Genomic DNA, 14,838 nt, shown 5'->3' on the forward strand with positions numbered 1-14,838 from the left:
CCTTTGTGTCATTTTATTTGTTTCAAAATGCTGATGTAGCCTTTGCCACACTTGGATTATATTGAATCATAATAACCGAGTGATCGCTTGCGAACGTGCACCTCCACTGGTTGCCATGCCAATTCAGCGCCACATCTCTCTCGGTTCCCCGACACAGCCTCGTTCATTACTTGGTGTTGTCATCTTTATATTATAAGCAACCATCCCCTGTGTTGTACCCAGATTTTGGTGTGTCGCCTTTGCCCGCTGTCAGCATCTTCATTTTTGCCCACCCCCTGCCTTTGAGCTCGTCATGTAATGGCACCTCATATCATGGCGCCTGTGTCTTTAAGAGAGAAAGTACAATGCTTAATGTGGAAACGGAGGGGAGCCAGTGAGAGAGGAACGTGTGAATTTATCAACATTTGTGCTTCCTTTCGCAAGCTGTGTGCCGAGGCTCTGTGCACCGGCATGCACCCTCTCCCAAGAATTCTGAAGAGCACGCCCCCTCCCTCTCTCTCTTGCTCTCTCGCACTCTCTCTCTCTCTCTTACTCACTCCCCCCCACCCTATCCCCACCTCCCACCCGGGCGCTCCCTTACACACACCCATACACACACACGCACGCACACGCACATTCACACACACATTCACACGCACACACACACTGCTGTCGGGGAGCGCCGCCGCTGGACCGCGGCCATCTCGGCAAAGGGAGTCCGAGCGAGGGCGAAGGGACAAAAGGGGAAGGAAGCGGGAGTGGAGCCACTGGAAGCAGGAGCCCGGCCGGCGCGAGGTGAAGGCGCGACCTTTACGAGGAACAAAAAAGGAGGCGGCAACAAGGAAAGGGGAAACGCGATCACTGTCACGGCTGCAGCGCTCCTTGACGCAGCATGGGCAATGCACCATCCCAAGGCATGTCAAACCCTCTGCTTTTTATTTGATGTGTGTGTGTGTGTGTGTGCGCGTGGTGTGCGATTCAACCTGCTGACTGTCACACTGTTTAAGATGGGGGGCAGGGCCGCGCCGGAGGAGAGCGATGCTGGATGCAGGTGGTGCGGGTGAAGCTCAGCTTGGGTTAGAGGTGCTTGGGTTGAGGAAGGGGGCTGGGGGGGGTTGTTGAGCACAATGTGGTTGGAAGCAAGTGGTGCTTGTGTGTGCGCAGGTGTGTTTGACCAGAAAAAGCTTTACGGGAGCGGTTCTTTTTAAGGTGGTGAGAGGAAAGACGGCCAAAGCCGAAGAGTCATAGTGTGATTAAGGAGATTTTTTCTCCAGAGGCCATGTGGCGAAGGCTATTTTATAATGTCCAGGTCAACCTTCATTCCTTCTATCATCCAGTACTTTTTTTAAATGATTTATTCTCAAGTCAGGGGCACGCTGTAGGTGTTCCAATGACAAAATTAAATCGAAGGTCGCAGTGAGCCTTAATGAGGCTGCCGAAAGTCCGAATGGTTGCGGTTTGTAGTAGATGAAGCCAAAAAGGATGGAACAATCATTTATGCGGTTAAAACAATCATGTAGTTTGGGCTTTTGCTATATGCTAATAATAATTTAGCACCCATTTTGGGCTTTTAATAATGGACTAAACAAACTGCAGCAACACATGTAGACAGACAATATGACCATAGTGTCATGTGTTTTTGATCCTCTGCGAAGAATGACTAATGTTAGTGCCGTACTGATGTTTCCAACAAATTTGGATTATGTAGTAGAATTGAAGATCACTTTTTGTGGGCAGTTCTGTTCTTTTTTTGGTTGCTCCGCTTTATACTTTTGGCAGTGCATGAACAGTCTTGTCACATGATGTAGTCATATTGGCCATTAAGCAGATTTATGACGTTTTCATTGGGCGCCACGCGCTCGGCGCTTCAACCATTTAGTGCCGATCCAAATTAGGATTGCTCGGCCATTCTCCTTTCATTGGGGTCCATTCAAGGACACACAGAGAGGAGGGAAAAGCACGGAGGGGTGCGTGGGGGTGTGTGTGAAAGTGAACAACAACTGGCACACTGCGTGAGGATTCAAAGACTTCATCCTCAACCATCATTTAGGCGGACAGTTGAGTGGGCCCGGAGGGGAGGAGATGATCGGACAGAAAGGAAGTTTAAAAGAACGTGAAAACAAGAAAGGCTAGGACGGGCCGAACGCGCAGAGACGCCTCATCGGTGGCCGCGTGCCGGAATAAGGTCATCGTTTAGAAGGCTCGTAAGTGCTCAACAGCCCCGAAAATCTTTTATTTCGCCTCAGCGAGGGGAAATACATTTTTGCTTCTGTCTCATTCGGGAGCTTAGCGGGGTCACGTTCAGGTGACGGCCGACTTAAACGTGTTTAGACCTTTTGCACTCTGCAGTTTATTTGATTTCATGCTTTATTACGCTAAAGCCTTGTGTCTGTCACAACAGATTTGGCGCCTCTGCGCTTTATTTGGGAACAGCTCAGAGCCTAAATGTTCTAAAACGTGTCATGTTGCGCCTGAACATTCTCATACAGCTAGCAACATTTGACCCATTTTTGAAGACACCCTGGGTCAAACAATACGATAATCCCGATCCACAACTTTCAAGCACCATCGCCACTGGTGGCAATTAAGCGCAATTAGTTGAACATGGCTAATCTTCCGCGAGGCGCCGCCGGAGCAAGCCGGGTTTCGAACGGCCGACGGAAGTAAGCCCATTATACGTCACGCTACCAGGCTCGAGCGAGGGAATAGCGGAAAAGCCGAGCGGAGCGTTAAAAGCCAACGACGGCTCACGCTGGCGACGATGATGCTATTGTCCACACATGACTGATCTGGCTAACCTTCATGTTCATCGCCTTTTTAAATCTCTCTATCCCATCCCGCAGTGACACTTTTGGTTATAAAAAAAAAAGAAAGAAACATTTTATTTACGTGTGGATATTGTTGCAGTCACATTCAACACCTTCGCACTACTAAACGCGTGATTCAATTAACGCCGCCTTGAAAGTGTCCCCCTAAATTTTTAAACGTACTGCTTTTAACGGCACTATTATTTTATGTTGTCCAAACAATGTAATCAATCCCGCCAAATCAACTGAAACTGGGATTTACTAGCGATTCTCCCATTTATTGCACTTTTAATTACAAACACTGCAAGCGCACCAGTTGGCATCTTCATCAGTTACCCTTTACTTTGCCTGAGGACATTCTTAAATCTCACTTTTTTTCTCTTTTACTTTTCCTTCTTTTCCTCAGCCGAGTGTGCTCAGATGTTTATCCAGCGCGCATAAGCAGCAAAGCTTTATTTTCAAGACTGATCATCACAAGTCGACTGCCATCAGCGTGTTTCCGCTTATTGGCCGTCGTGCACCTGCTCCTTCTCAATGCACAAAGAAACCGCCAGCTCTGCCTTGTGATTGGCTGGCGATGATGCAATGTTTCACGGCAGGCGTCGGCAGCCAGTCGCTCTCTTGTTTTCGGGGCATGTCAGATCGTAATTGACCCTTTTGGGAGCAGCGTGAGATGAAATCTGATAGTCAGGCGCACATGAATAAGACATATCATATTCGATTGGCTCGTGAAGTAACATTTAAGTTTATGCCCGCCGTCGCTTTTTTTTTTTTTGACACACGTCCAAGACGCCTAATTAACATACAGTGCCTGTAGTCTCAAGCTTGTTAATCATTCAATAGTTTTTATCCTCCATTCATTTTCTTCAGCTCTGTGTGCGCCGCGCAGTGATGACAGAAAAATAATGCAATAATTAGAGCACTTGTCATTACTGTTGCGTCATCACTATGGCCGTTTGTTAGCAGCTTTTTGTTGTCAGCGGCGAATGTGCCATTAAGCGTCAAGTCAAAGCAATTTCTTTTTATTTACTACAGTCATTATATATAAACTAGGTTTGAGGTGAAATGAATTTTTTTTTAATGGACTTTGAAAAAAAAAAATTGACCTCCACCATATGCGGACTGAATTTGTAAAGCTCGGTTGCCGTTTGGCAGATTTCCAGTGATGCTGAGGTTACGGGTCAATATATGGACGGAAGAGACCAAGGTCATGCTAGGCTACCAAAATGGCAGCGCCATCTTTTAAATGGCAAACTGAGAATATTGATACATGTGCAATCAATCCCCCCCCCCCCCCCCCCCCCCCCCCCGTTACTGTGCGGTCTTCCGCTTCTGACGTTATGTCACGCTGGTTTTCCTCACCTGGTCGAGAACTACTTCCTGGTCTCTGTGCTGCCTCCCAAAATTGCGCCGAGCAAGGCAATCGTGAGCGCTCGCTAAAAGAACAAAGAGGGATGAGCCAAGCGGCACTTTTGGAGGAAATGAGCTTGGCGACGTTAGCGAGGCGCTGGCACAAGTGTTAATAGTCCCCCACCCACCCCCTGTGATGGTTCCCTCCTACGTTCTACCTCTTATCAACTCTGATTTTCATTCCCCAGATGCTCTGGCAGGAATATAAAACAGGCGGCACAGGCGCTGATGATTCGGGGCCCAGATTAGCCTCCTTCTGTTTCCAACTGGATCCAACTTCTCACTTATTGCATTCTGGTTCTACACTGGTCCACCTCGCCTCGTTCTCTCGATTGTCTCGCTCGATTCATCCGTAACCTGAAATCCCCAAAGTGACGCTGATGAAGAATCACTTTACAAACCTTCCTTCCCGTTGTCTCAACTGCCTTTGGGCTAGAGAGAAAATTTAGATTTTCATTCTGCATCCCTGTTAGCTTTTAAACCAGAACTGTGTTTCTTTTTTTTATGTGCTTTCCGTTCTCCGGATCAATATTTGAGTGAGTTCACGCTAAGTCTCTGCAGCAAAGCTTTGCAAGAACCTGCTCACAGTTTAGGTTTGATTAGTAAGGTTACGTTTGTTGGCTGATTTGTTGGGAGCAGGTGGATAAATAGTAAAATCCCAAAATATTAAAACCAATGTAGGGTTGAAGATGAACAAGGAATGGATTGGTACTCAGTGCAGTTTAAATCAGGCACTTCGACCTGCAGAGTAAATCTAGCCGAAGGAAAGACCAGCAACAAAAATCCATATTTTGCTAGTAAGAGTCGGGCATCTTATTAACACCTAAAAAAAAATCCATGTCGTTTTTGCAAAGTGGTGAAGCATTCCTGGACTTTCAACACAGCCTTCCAGTTGATCAGGCGCAAGATCGCATGCGAAGTCGGCGGCCGCGCCCGACCCAACTGCCACAAACTATCAAGGCAGTGACTATGAAAAGGTCACATCCTTCTTCCTCGCCCCCCTTGAGACCAACCTGTTCTCTTTTTAGTCCATCCAGCGCTCGATGCCTCACCATCGATCAGCCGGCTCGCGTTCATCTCCTCAGTCCGATGTGTTAATGGCAAAAGCATGGCTCTCACGCCTGTGTGTGGCATTGACATTTTTTTGAAACATTGCCAAGGAGCATGAAGAAAAAACAAGACAGGCAGAAGAAATATTATCTTCCGCTGAGATTTTCTCAGGGCTGTAAAAGAATTAGCATTTTCTTGTATCTGTTTTGAGTGAGGCTGGAACCGATTACTAGCATTTCCATTCATTTCAATAGGGAAAGGTAATTTGAGATACACGGTGGCTTGCAATTCTTTCATGGCTATACGATTTAATCATTCGCCGATCTTTTCATCAGCCACTTCAGCTCGACCTCTTCTATTCAATGGCGGGAGGTAATCACAGCCAAGCTGCAAGGATCTTTGAAGGTCATCACACTACGCTGATATTCCCTTTTCCGGTTCTTGTTCCTTCCCTTGTGTGGCTTTATGCAAAGGCATCCATGCGCCGGCGCCCAACAATGAACACATTTCATGGTCACACCTTCAGTCTTCCTCCGAGCTGAAAGGAGGGCGGCCGCCATGATCCCGCGGACGAACCAGTGGGTGTCTACGACAATAGCGGAACATCGTGTTTGTTATTCCGTCCGTTGTTGCCGTGTCTGTATTCGCCATCTGTCTCCTCCTGACGTGTTCATTTGGAGAGAACATAATGGCCCAAAAGCTTGGCTGTACTGAGGTCGAGGAGACTTCCATGAGATATGTTTTCGCTTGAACGAAGAATGGAACGACCGTACGGCGAAAGCCAAAGAATTCTTTGAGCTTCTTTTTGGTACCGATAATGACATATAATATCTCGGGCGGGATGGAAGATGGAAATATAGCATCCAGTGTGTTTAATGCTCCCTGACAAGTGGATCGCTGCATTAGCGGCAGCGCTTGTTTATGGAATTGCCTCGCGGCGTTGCAAATACTCATTGCATGTAGCCCGCCTGAGATAAACGGCCGCGATGGGTCTGACGGGGGAAGAGGGGGCGGGGTGCAAGTCTGTCAGGAACGGGAGAGAGGCCTGACACATCGGAGAGAAAAATAATCTGCCGCCCGAGGATGGTGATTTGGTTGCAGGCTACAATCAGCGCATGTTTGGATGTTTTGCTTTCCTTGACGCCATATCAGGGCGGACGCGCTTTTTGATTGACTAAACTTTGTCACACACGTGTCACATGCTAAGGGGCTAGCTCCCCTTCTGCCGTTACTAGGAAACAGGAGTCGTGTGGAAATACGGGAGAGTAAGTGGACCGGTGGAGAGGTGTAACACGATTACGCCCAGCCGCCCTCTGGGGGTTCGAATCTCAAATAAACGTTTGACACCGAATACATTTTCGAGTCGTCGGTGGCTTTTTGACTCCTGTCGCTTCTCCCGGTGGCTCATTTTTATTTTTATTTCTTGCCACCCTGAATCTCAACTTCAAATACTCACGGCATTTCGCATTCCCTTTTGTGTTTTTAGTGGCTTTGTGAAAACAAAGTTTTCGGTGCGTAACGAATGACTCGACTGTTGTTTGCTTCCTCGTGTTTGATGTTCAGTTATGAAATGTTTTGAGCATTGTTGCTTTGGCTCATCCAGCCATTTGTTTTTAGTGAGGGACACAACCAAGTTCATGCTGGCAAATCCCCAATGAATCGTTACGCTCCACCACTTAGACGCTCATCGTCGCATAATCGCTATTTAGCGTCTAATAAATGTAAGTGGCTGCCGCCCCGGGCGAGTCTAACACAAATTGACACGAGCGCCGCAGCTCGCCGAGTCACCATCGACTGTCCTGATCTGTGTCACAGCTCGCCGCGTTCTATGATGTCGCACAATCGATGGGGACACAAAAGTCAACACGCCCTCGTTACTCTGGTGCGTCGGGATTTTAAAAACTTTTTACATCAAGTATCGACTCGAAAATTATTAAATAATCATAACTATGATGAAAATACAGTAGCGTAGCGGGCCTTTGTGTTCATCATAAAACACTGACTGTACTGTGGAGATAAAAAAAAAAAAATTAAAACATTGATTTTTGCTACAATACTTTTCAGATTCAGTGCTCTGGCATTTCCACGGAACACGAGCCAAGGTTATAAAAGTAAGAAAGGTAGCGAGAGTTGTCGATTCATTTGTAGTTGCTTGTTTACACCCTGGGCTCTTACGTGCACAGCATACAAATGTGAGTTCAATTTGAGTCTGCATCTAAACTGCATTATGTGTTTTTGTGTGTTGTTGGTGTTTACTCACTGTTTTTGTGTGGCAATGACAGCTGCTACCTTTAAAAAAAAAAAAAAAAAAGATTGGTTGTTGCATACAAATGAGATGCCCGCCAGAGTGAGCGCCTGGAGAACTGATGTGCCCAACTCTTCGGCTTTGCGATTCCTTACCCCTTTTCGTACCGATCCGTGTCGCCGGGTGACATTTGCATCACTGAAGGCGATCGAGTGTGCAGATTAATCACATGTAATTGTTTGGCGACAAAGGGAACATCTTTTTTTTTTCTTTTTTTAACTTTCTGCCTTTTCAAAGTGCTCCTGATGAACATCCTTCCAGCGTTGTCTGGCTTCCGGTGAGCATCACATTACGGATCATTTCTGCCGTGACAGCACAGACTGACTCAGCGTTAAAGTCATAATTAACCTCCTGAACTTGAATTAATATCATCGCAGCCCAGCTCGCCCCGCGGACCACTCGGGTGTCCGGGGGTCACTACCTGCTGACTCTGTTGTAAATGAATGCTGATACCTTAGGCCATGACACTCCAATCTCATTTGCTCCTTTCCGCAAGTCAATGTGACTGACCGGAATTCATCCGGGGCAACGTTTAATCAAATATAACTGACTGAAGTTCACGAAGGGCGGTTTTTGATAAATGTGATCGGCTGGAGTCGACGCATGTAATCAAATCCACCTGTGTGGGGTTATTATAAATGTACAGGTTAGGAAAAGCGATGGATTGATGGATGGAGAGCATCCAAGCTAGTGTTTAGCGTGATTGACATGTTCCCGCTTCTTTGTGTCTTTGCACCTGCATCTTTCAGGCGCCATCCCGCTTGTGTGGCTTCAGTTGGCACGAAACTCCTCCATATGCTCTCGAGCTTCGGAAGCGTGTGCCCGCATGTTATCTTCGCGATGCGGAGGCGTAATCTAGTTGAAGATTTGACAGTCGCCGCCTCGTATTTTAGCCGTCTTGAGCCGAGCGCGGTGTTTATCGCCGTCGTCGTCCGCGGCGATCGGCGATCAAATTCTTTATGTCTTGTGACAGCCGGGGCGGTGAGGCAACATCACGAGGCCTGCATTTTCTGTCATGTTTGATGTTTTTCACTTACCGTCATTTTATTGGGGTGTGGAAGAAATGGAGTTTCTTTGCAAGTTCAATTTGTGTTACCGTCCATTTTGTTGATTCATAGTTTTTGGTTATTCATTTGATAATAATAATAATGGTAAATTATAAATAATAATCTCATGTACATTTTAATTAATAAATTGTATTTATTTTTGTTCAACAAGTTCATTTATAACCCAATCCATTGTATTTAATAATATAGCCAAATTAAAAAGGTACAGTACATTTTTAAAACATAAATGAATCACAATATTTAAATCTACAAAATTATATAAATGTGTCTGACATTTTTAATGTTTTTAATTATTTAAGAATAATAGCATCAATATAATCCTAAAAAATGTTTTGGATTAAAAATCTTAGTATTTCTTCTAAATCTTTTTTTTCCAAGTTGCTGCGCGTTGAGTGTTTTAGCGCTGTCAGCTAACCAATCAGGCAGCAGCACCCTCCTCCTCCTCCTCTGGTGACTTTTGCCATCATTATTCCTCCACTCCAAACTCAAATAGGCCACTATAGTTTTTGTGTCTCTGTGTTTCTTTGGACATTTTCAGTCAATTAGTCTCAGCACTCCTCTTTCCAGCCTGCCGTGCTTCTCTCGCTCGCTCTCTCTTCATCCGAGGGCTCGACTTAGCATAATCAAACACTTGTGTGCTTGCTGCCTGTGCGTACACAATCCCCAGGCCCTTTGCTATTAGATGAACAGATTAGAGAAGTAGTTTGATGTCATGAAAAACTCTTGTTTGCTGGAATGAAGGATGCGTGATCAGGTGCAGTGTTGGTCTCACAAATAGCGGACAGCATTGTAGACTATGACGCTCGCTCGGCCAGTCCTTTCATCACTGGCACCTTTTCACACAGCGACATGTCGGAAAGTGGAAGTGCATCTGCTGCCTGGAGCTCTTGCGTCCAGAGGTTGAATGCAAGTAAAGAGCAGGCGATGCCATTAAAGGAGGCCCGCTTTTGTATATGGTCAATGTTCTATGTAGGCTACTTTCCCATCTCGGCAGAACCGTCCTGGCATTCTGCAGGCGGGTAGTAACAGTACGGATATAGGAGATATTTTATTTTGAGGAGGGGATGTTTGGGGAGGACTACCAGGTGTTCCTGCCTGATGTTGGTCAGGTGTTGATGTTGGGATGCAAGGATGCTGCCGACGGAGGTAAGCAGTGTCCAGTTACATTTTGCATCTGGCCCAGTCTAGCCTGCAGGATAGCAATTTTGAGCCGCTTCCAAAAAAATGCTTGTTTTTTTGTGTGTTGCTTTTATAGGGTTTTTGATTTTTTTTTTGCAAAATCGAGATCAAATAAATAAGCGGTGAGTTTTGTTGTCGGAAATCATTTAATGCTCCTGCGGCTGACTTTTATGTCTGAGTCATTATCGGAGTATGGCAAAAAAAATTTTTTAGGGTCTATAATAATATGACCCAAAATCATCCTGATGCTATCGAGAACGACATTGTGGTCATTTACAGTATTGCCATTGCCATGTCAACAAATGATTTTCTGTTCAAATCATCGACTCGAGTAGAGGCCTCTCAGTCCCTCCGTGCTGTCGAGCCCATTTGATGCATTCCAAGGTTAATTTGAGGCTTGAGTAATGACAAGAAACTGCAAAAAAAAACAAAAAAACAGAGTGCTTATTGGCAAAAAGGGAAGCGGGCAAGGCATCGACGCGTTTGCTCCCTCCGCTTTTTTAAAGTCGCTTCCGAGAGGACGGGAGCAGACAGTGTGGCCAATTAGCCGGCTCCACTGAAGTGAACACGCTCTCTTTGAAGTGGACGGACATCCATACTGCCAATGTGCAAGAAAAATGAGCATTGATTGTGGAGTGAACATTCGTATCACTCACCCACCATATCAATAATAACTCTCTGATGGAAGGGGAACAGCAAAATTGACATTGACTCCGCCATCTTCTCCCGTCTTTCAATCTCTGATCGGTCTTTAATCCTTTAGATTTACGGATAGTTATGACTGGCATCTCGGTGGTGGTACAATCTAGCACGTTTAATTAGTTTCGGTGATTTGGTGTTCTTTGAACACAAAAGGTGCAGCGACACAATACAACAGTACTCTGCGTCATATCTTCTTTATCCTCTGCGACGATCTGAAAGGAGTTGACTCTGTCTTAAGGCCAAGGTTGTCTCCATACATCCCAAATGTGAGTCAATTTGCCACCTTTGCGTTTGAGATATTTCAGGAACTATTGGTTTCAGCAAGGATTCCCCCGAGAGTGCTTTTCTCACTTTCACTACCGCATTTGAATGACTTTGAGGACTTTTATGTGAGAGATAAAAAAAAACCCAACAACCTTGAAGTAACAAAAAGCATTGTCAGACATTACCCGAGCCAGGATTCATTTTCGAATAATCACTGACGAGTTAAGTCAACAAAGATCTCCGCTCATTGCCAGTCATTCCTCGCCTGACAGACAGGAAGACATCACTTTGTTCAGGGAAATGAAATGTGCTGTTTGGCTGCAGAAGGGATAGCAATGGAAGGCTTTAAGGAGCGTATGCATGATGGAGATAAGCGACAGATAGACAGCCAGCCGGGCACCAGTCCTCCGCCGCGCGCTAGCTGCCGCCAAAACGGCGACACCACGCTACGCTTGCGCTGTCAGGCAAGGACTCGTGAAGGTCACAGGAAGAGAGCTACCTCGCCGAGCGTTCAAGCTGAGCGTAAAATTGGCTAACTTTCCCTGCTTGGGATGATATTTTAGCTTGTGTCCTCCATCCTTAATAGCCCTCACTTGATGTATAACTTGATCCCGTATGTACATAATCATATCTCGTTTTGATAGATTGCGATGCTGTGTGCGCCACCGGGGAAGGTTTTGAAGGTGGACAATGGAGGTCACAGATTTCTTTTTTTTTAGTGGTCTAATTTTTTTTGTGCTTTTGAGCAATACGCTACTTTAACCATGTGGTCTAAATCCAGCCAAAGTCTTCCTTTGCATAACTCCAAAAGTGTGATCAATGTTCAGCAAACTGGCTGAATTGCAATACCCTGAACAGAGAAGAAACTTTCCCACTTTTTTAATCAAACTACTTTCCTAAAACTTTCCCTGGGAACTACTAGATGTGGACATGGCTTCCCGGGGCTTTTCTCAGATTTCTAATCAGAACTTAGAATTTGGCACAAGACCGGTTTTCATCTGGCACACATGGCAGTAAGCAAATTAACTTTGTCTCCTCCCAAGGCTTCTGTTCTGCGGCGCTGGCCATGAATAAGTCAGCACCCAATGGTGGCTTGGCCTAATGAGCTGCTTTGCATCGCACCACCGTCAGCCCTTTTTCTCCCCCACGAGGCGACGACCGCCTTAAAGTCGCTGCCAATGCCGTGCCCTTGACATCGCTCCTACATGGTCCTGCTCGTCCGGGACCTAAGTGCCTCTGATGAGTGAGGATCTGTCTCACGGGTGAATGGCTGAGCACTTGGTGAATCTGGGTCAAACCTTACGTGACGGCCAGCCAGCCATTGTCACCACTCAGACACCTAAAAAGGTCGAGCTGTAATGTCCTCAGAGGGTAGGGACCGTTTCGTAATGGACCGGGACCCTCCTCTCGTGAGGCTCTCACTCTTTTTGACACGTCTCTCCTCGCCCGTAATCCTCGAGACACCGAGCGTAGGTGTGCTAAGATCTTGAGTTTTTCTCAGACAGACGGATCAAGGTCGCCTTCAGGCCCACTAAGTGCAGGCTCCCCGTTCGTCTGAAATCTTCCGCTATCAGCTTCAACACGACGCGTGTCTGATTCGTCACTCGGGTTCTTCTTAACACGATGCCGGGTTGACAAGGCCACGCGCTCAACTCTATATCCAGATTGTCAATTTACGACACGGGTGAGTCTTGCTTCTTACCAATCTTCCCTTTTTTGGGGAGTTTTCTCTCCCCGTCCTTGAGTTCCTTCACTTTTGAAGTCATTAGAATTCCTCTCACTTTCTTCTGCGATCACATCGAAGAGACAAGTAAAGGAAATGTCACGGGTTCTTCAGGAACCGTTTCTCTCCCGTGACTATCTCAGCTGAACAGGATTCAGCCAGTGTCATAGAGGAACCTTGTAGACAGCTGAATTTGGAGGTCAAACATGACAAAGACCAAGCCGCCATGCTTTTTGTGATTGACACGCTATAGGGTGATTCTTCCCCAAGCGTGAGCCTGATTACCTTGATTCCAGATTTAGACCGAGGGTTTAACGTGAAAGGCAACGAGTTCCTCTTGTAACTGCCAGGCTTACACTTATAAATCCACACCTTCTCCCCTGACACGAGCCGGGATTACCTGCTCTGAACAGGAGGAGTTCCTTTTCTCCGCTGACGAGCATCTTGTGGGATTCTAAAACTAACATGCCACGAGAATCAAGATCAACATCAGAACAGATTGCGATGCTCGTCGACAGTTTCATTTTTGTCTCAACTGTCAACCAGTTTGAACTTCAATGTGATTTTGCCACGGATAAATCAGTTTTGTCTTGCCTTATGCCCGCCCCCGATTGGATGTTATTAAACATAAACTACCGCTCACTCTCTCCAACTCATTATTGCTGCTATTTTAACTCACCGTTTGATAAATAAGTCTCAAACTAGAAGCAATGAAATGGCTAATTTGTTGTTTCGTTGCATACGTATTAGGAATTACCTGTGTCAGCCGCTGCGTGGGGACAAAGAAAGAACAGAAGCGTGCGTTTAACTCGCCACCAGTTTCATCCCTGTCAGCAGAAACCGATTTGTAATTTTCCTTTCAAGGACATTTGGATTTTTACTGATAAGGTTTGAGTAAAACGGTTTGAAATGAATACAATAAAAAATAATGAAAAATAAATAAAATACTACAAAATAAAATAAACATTTCAGGGAGCTGAAAAATGACTATTTCGGGTATTGTAATGAAGGAACAATAATGTCGTCAAAGTAATGGCCTTCATCGTGGAGAGGGACACCCGATTGATTGTTGAGGCCACAAGGCGATTCTCCAGAACCGATTGTGGATCAAATACTCTCGTTTTTGAGACCTGTCGGACCGTTGCATTGATATCCTTCAAACCTGAACGAGCGTTGCGTCCTTCAGAGCTGAATGCCGATTTATGCGACAGGGCCAGCGGCTCTCCAGCAGCAATCATTAAAAGGCTGCTGCTCTCTTTTATTCCTCTCCTCCATGAAAATCATTGACACTCATTTGGATGTGTTTCTCACCTTTGTGTGGCAAGATCTGCATAATTGATGAATTCCGATGCGTCGCGAGGGATTTTGCGCCGGATTACATCCAAATGTCTTGTGAATTGGTAACTGAGTGAGCAAAAGGAGCCATCAAAGCTTAAATATCTTTAGAAGATATCGTGATATCTTAATTCAGGCAACACTTCCCTTATTCCAGTTCGTTAGTGTTGAGGACTGTCATTGTCCAGGGTCATTGTCAAGGACACAGGATTGCTGTACGGACAGCTTCATTGAATTGCTGATGAATGTAAATCGCTAGTGTCAGTTGGGAAGCCCGTTCAAGAATATCCTTTCGGATCAATCAAGTGATTCCAGACTGTTCGTTTAGCTGTTGAAAGGCAATAGGGATGGTCGAAGCAACGCGGGCTGTCACAGTGGAAGAAAAATCACAACAAATAGTTTAAATAGTGGCTCTCATCAGGGCCCCTCGGCGGCGAATGATGGCTCGTCAGATTTTGGGTCATTTGTCACCCGGTGCGGCAGACTGGGGGTCCTGATCACATCAAGTTGAGTTATAGCAACCCCATAACCTTAGATTATTGTGCTGTGGGCTACAACGTCCCGTCGTGGGGTGAGAACAACGCAAGGGAGGAATGAAGACAAACATTTTGATCTCCTCTTTTGATTTTGTGGGTTGCTACCAGTTCACTCGGATGTTTCGTTTTGAACCTGACAACAGGGCGTCTTTCTGCGTTGGCTACGCTAGCTGTACGGCTAGCTATTCCCTGACCTCAAGGTGGTACTAGCATCCCCTGACTGGTTCTCCAAGGCATCAGAATACGAAGTAGTAGTCCAAAAGGTCAGGCTTGTTTTTGCTGCGCTGTCACAAAAACCTCCCTCACCCGCTTTTGGGGATCACCCAGCTGAAAACTGCGGCGCCGAACGAATGGAGGCAGCATAAATTAGAGGCAATGCGGGAGCAATCGTAGGCACCCAGCTGGCTTTTCCCTGCCCCGTAGCTCGACATCAGTAGCGATTGCTCACTAAAGGGAAAGGTCACGGCCGACCTCCAAGGAC

This window comes from Syngnathus typhle, linkage group LG17, assembly GCF_033458585.1.
Source record: "Syngnathus typhle isolate RoL2023-S1 ecotype Sweden linkage group LG17, RoL_Styp_1.0, whole genome shotgun sequence".
In the NCBI taxonomy this organism is placed as follows: domain Eukaryota; kingdom Metazoa; phylum Chordata; class Actinopteri; order Syngnathiformes; family Syngnathidae; genus Syngnathus; species Syngnathus typhle.